Genomic DNA, 5,423 nt, shown 5'->3' on the forward strand with positions numbered 1-5,423 from the left:
AAAAATTAAATTTCTTCTTTTTTCCAGGGAAGTTGAAGTAGCGTCTGAGGGTAGGTGTCCCCGCGCATGCCCTAACCTTTACGCGCCAGTCTGTGGTGAGGACGGAAATACTTATTCCAATGCGTGCCAAGCTGAAAATGAGTACGTATCAATTATTGTTCTCAAATATAGCACTTTTTCTTAAATTTATTTGTAATATGAGATGATTTGCTCATAAAATAATGATTTACACACGCAGTAAAGGTTAAGTATATGTTTTAATAAAACTTGTGACGCGTTCTTTGATTCAATGTCTGTGGATATTTCAGGAATGTGGCTGTTGCCAGCGAAGGCGCTTGTTAAGAAAACGGAGGAACTATCTACATTCCCTCAGCTCGGTAAAAAGATTTCCAAATGTCCTGTGCTAAAATCTTGTTTCTGTTACAATTATATTAAGTCAACACAGACACTATGTACAGCTTTTGTTTTGTTCCTTTTGTTCTCTGTTCTTCAAACAAAAAAAAATTGGGTTGTTTAGAATATACAGATAATTATTCATCTATAAGTCAATTTACGTTCATGATTTTGCACTTTGCTTCTCAAACATAAAGTGCAATCGATTCAAGGCTTGCAAAGAGTTACTTATTCCTCTGGAATAGAAAATTAATATACATTAATATTTATTTTAACCTGAAAAAGATTGAAGTTTAATTAAAATGGCATTTTGAAGCAAAGGCGGGAAATTGAATAAGGAAAGAATTTTTCTTTGGAAATTTTCGTTTGATTTTATTCAGGCAAAAATATCACGAAATGCCATGATTACACATATATAAAACATAACTAATAAAAAAAACACACATTATCTCAACACTATATGTTACTTCCTAAATGTCTTCTATGGTATATTTTATTATATATATGTAAGACATGTTGCGAGGCATGCAAAAACCCATATGCGGCTGATACCTCGCTCCAAAGCAGAATTTCCTCACATGGAAAAAGATTTTTGAGTAGAATTTCCCGTGTTGAAGCCCTACATCAAATTCAACCTTCGGGAGTGGGGTCCTTCTCAGCATAATACTTACAGAGTGTAATTTTCCCCAAGGCCAAATATACCCATTAAAAATTCCATGCCTTCCACACTAAAGTACACGTATGAAAGAAAGGAGGCGACACAAATATGCTTTGTCAAATTGGCAACCAGTTCCATGGAATCATTTTTCTATCATTTGGGTTTATTTCAACCCCTTTTTCCTTTGAAAAACTACTTGAATCCAATACTCACAAAATAGTATATTAAAGTATGCATTGATAAAAAAGGGGTAATTTTAATCCTACTCTGAGGAAGTAGGGGAAATTTGATTCTGTTGTGAGGTTTCTTTTTGGGGTAATCCTACATTAAAACACAGAGTACCTATCGAGTAACAAAGTATTCAAGCTCAAAAGACCATTTAACAATACCAAATTGGAGTATTGTAATTTGTATTTGCTGACAGGCCATTATATCGACCATGGAACTTACCAAATGGTGACTTTTGTTTAAATGAGACTGTTGATATTCTTGTTTCATCAACTTGTCAATAATTTACCTCGTTTAAGAAATACCGGTAGTACATTCGCAGAGCATGCTCTTGCGAATCGAATAAATTGAGAGATAAAGTTATAGACCCCGTCTGCACGTGATGAGGGTATATTGCTGAATAAATAAGGAAAGTTAATGAATGCATGGTTGAAGTCATCGCGTTTATCATAAAGCCTGTTGTTAGATTACCATTATTGTCTTTTTCAAGTAAAATATCCAAATATAAAATAGATGTGTCAGACTCTGTTGTATCTTTTACTTCAAGCTCACTGGGATATATCATATCGACTTAAGAATGGAAATAACCATCGTTAATTGACAATACTTCGTTGATATATCTAAATGTCGAGTTGAATGCCACAGAAAGTGTTTTCTTCTTTTCACGTATAAGATGTTGGAATGAAACATATGGAGATAACGAACAGTATTCAAGATTAAAAGTCCATAAAACAATACAAAGTAGGAGCAGAGCAAACATGGACCTCCAAAACATCAGAGGTGGGAACAGGTGCCATTTAGGAGTGAGCATCTCCTGCCAACCGGTCACACCCGCAGTGTGTTCCTTGCCATGATCAAGAAATAACGGAAAATCCGTCGTCAATTCAGTGTATAAATAATGGACTAACAATTAGAAAGAAAAACGTCAGTCAGCATTTGACTCAATGATAAATTGTATTTGCTGACGAGGTCGTTTTATCGAACTTAGAATTTACGAAATGATTACTTTAAACGAGACTTCTGATATTCTTGTTTCATCAACTTGTTTGTCTATAATTTACCTCGTTTTAGAAATTGTTCATCGTAGAGCATGCTCTTGCGTATCGAATCAATTGAGATCTATAAACTCCATGTGCAGGCGATGAAGGTATATTGCTGCATACGTAAGGGAAGTTGGCGATAGAAAAATTAAAATCATCAGGGTTAGGGTTGGAACTTAGTTGTTAGATTACCACTAACGTCTTTTTCAAGTAAAATATCCAAATATGAAACAGTTGTGTCAGACTCTGTGGTTTCTTTTATCTCAAGCTCACCAGGATATAACATATCGACATAAAAATGGAGATTACCATTGTTAATTGACAGTACGTCGTCGATATACTAGTATCTCAATGTCGAGCTGAAGGCCACAGCAAGTGTTTTCTTCTTTTCACGCATAAGATTTTGCACAAATTCAGCTTCATATGAATACAAAAATAGGTCTGCTAATAACGGGGCGCAAACGGTATCCATGGGAATTCCGATAGAATGTTCGAACACTTGGTCTTCCACATAGAAAACCACATAGATATTGTCAATTAGAAAGGATCTTTTTGATATCAACTTCAGAGTAATTCCGTGTACAATGAAATTGGTTTTAACAAAATAATTTTGCAAATGATTAATAACAAGGGAAGTAAATTCAAGAGTTCCATTTTAATGAAATAGCAGCTCTCGATGACATCAAAAAGCCAGGAGTTTTCTTTGTGGTGGAAAATGGTTGTGTATAAAATTGAAAATTGAAAGTTTTTAAGCTGTTGATTTTTGTAAAATCTTATGATTTCAAATTTTCCAGAAGTTCATTGGAACGTTGAAGTATCCATATCTGATTAACAACACTTTTCGAAAATTTATGTATATTGTTGCACAGTATGCCTGAAGTTTCTCCTTCACAACTGCTAATATGATAGTGAGGGGTAAAGAAAGAGGCTTGGTAGAACGTTTACAGGAACCCGCGATATATCTTTGTAAGGATTTTTTATGAAGTTTTGGAATCCAATATAGATATGTTAATTTGAATTTATGTTGGCCTTGGGAATATTAGAAATATTCAAAACTGACATGTGATTTTGAAGAATTTCGTCCTTATAAAGGGAGCTTTAGGTACACTTACCTTAAAAGAAACAAGATGATGACGACTCACTATTTAACTTTAAGAAATAGGTGATGATTTTCATTATCTATTCTATTGTATTTGGAATCATAATTACCGTATTATTATAAGGCTGTATTATGAAATTCGAATGCGTATTTGAGAATCTGGTTCAATAGTACAAATAAGAAACATTTGATAAAGAAAACTGAGAGATTTTGTTCTCGTGGTTTAAATTACGCCACTTAATCAATGCGAATTGTCATCTGTTTGTGATAATAATATTTATTCTTCCCAACAACTGTTACCAGTTTTGTGAGAGCAAAAAAGGTTTGTCATTGTCTTTGCTTTTCTCGTCTCATACACGTGTAAATGTTCAACTTTTTGGAGGAAATGGATAAAAACACGCAGGAACAATGTGTGTTTGTGAAACATAGATGTCCCTGTAAAACAGCTCAAGAGCAAGTTTTTCAAAAGTTTTTCAAAGGATGTGTAATTTTTGTGAATGAAAATTTGTAAAATTTGTTACAGTGACGGGTGTTATAAATTTTGCCTCCTAGGACAAACCGTCCAAATGTTATGGCCAAGGTCAAATACGATGGTACCCAAAGACATGACTGACTAGATGGAAGAGACATTAAAGCCCTCACACCAATTGTTCAAAAGAAATGGCCATGGTTAAAGCTTGGTAAAATTTTGCAAACGTAGTTCAATCTCCAAGGTCAAAAGATCGAATTTGTTGTTATCAAATGAAAGGTCCTTTCAAAAGACAAGATAGACACGTGTGGAAATGAAAGTCATAGTACCAGACATTCAAAAGATATGGGCAAGATAGAAGTTTTTTTGGACAAACTGACAAACAGAATAACAGTGAAACAGATGTTATACTTCTTGATGAACTTTGTTGATGTTATACTTCTTGTCTATATAAATTAAAAATTAAGCTTCAGGCTATCCGTGAAATTGTTTATTTGTTTTGCTCGGATACAATACAAATTAAAAATTACCACATACAAATAAGAAATAATACTATAAATATAATGAAACATTGCAAATGGAAAATTTAAGCTACAAGTAAGAAAATTTTCCAAATAATTCAAAGGATTGTTATACAACACAAATGGAAAAGATTACAAGACTACAAATAAAATATAAAATTCAAGAAGAAAATTTTTGAATGTAAATGGAAACTATATATAATACAAATAAAACTTATACATACAATTCAAATGGAAAATTTTACAATAAGAATAGAAATTGTACAATATCAATGGAAAAGATCGACTAAAGAAAGTTGACATGCCATATCTCTGTTCATTTACAAATTTTAAAAAATATATATACATCCCTATCTGAATCCTTCTCTAACAAACTAATCATTATTTAGTCCAAAATATCTATGCTAAGTTAATTTTACAAAGGTGTTTCACATTCCCCCAAAATTATATATGCAATCTCGGACGTCATCGATTTAAAGTGACCAATCCTCTGGCGATACAACAGGTGATACTAACATTAAACACATACATAAACTACGTATGTTATTTTTATTTGTACGATTTTTTAAAAAGAAAATTCAAATTTAATACCAATCGTATCATTTAATGCCAATTGAAAAAAAATAATAAAAAGTCTATTTTCATTGCATTTTGCCATTACTTGAGACAAGAAATTAGTAAAGAAGACATATTATGCCTGTTGTTTCTATTTTAATTACTACATGTACATATGATGTATTTACAATCGTGATTACACCATTGAATATATCTTTTTAAAATTAAATTCATGCATTTCAGATTCATGCTCCCGTTTTGAATACCATGATTTTGTGATAAATAATGATAACTAAGCATGGAAACCAAAGATTTAATATATTTATTTATTTAACTAATAATGATTATTTGAAATTGAATTCTTAAAAGCAATAAATATTTGCAGTATATGTTATTTTTTTAATCTTGAAATAATCTAAATAAAATCTAATATCTATCATTAATCATTATCATATTATTA

General features: G+C 32.0%; 1 long non-coding RNA gene across 1 annotated transcript; it reads left to right on the forward strand.

Annotated features, from left to right (window-relative positions):
• The first annotated feature begins 27 nt into the window (after positions 1-27).
• LOC134244436 (uncharacterized) lies at positions 28-463 on the forward strand. The gene is made up of 2 exons (XR_009987223.1): positions 28-141; positions 309-463. It is a non-coding gene; the product is annotated as an uncharacterized LOC134244436 (long non-coding RNA).
• Positions 464-5,423: the final 4,960 nt, after the last annotated feature.

This window comes from Saccostrea cucullata, unplaced genomic scaffold, assembly GCF_032062105.1.
Source record: "Saccostrea cucullata isolate Sc308-1 unplaced genomic scaffold, CSIRO_AGI_Scuc_v1 ctg359, whole genome shotgun sequence".
In the NCBI taxonomy this organism is placed as follows: domain Eukaryota; kingdom Metazoa; phylum Mollusca; class Bivalvia; order Ostreida; family Ostreidae; genus Saccostrea; species Saccostrea cuccullata.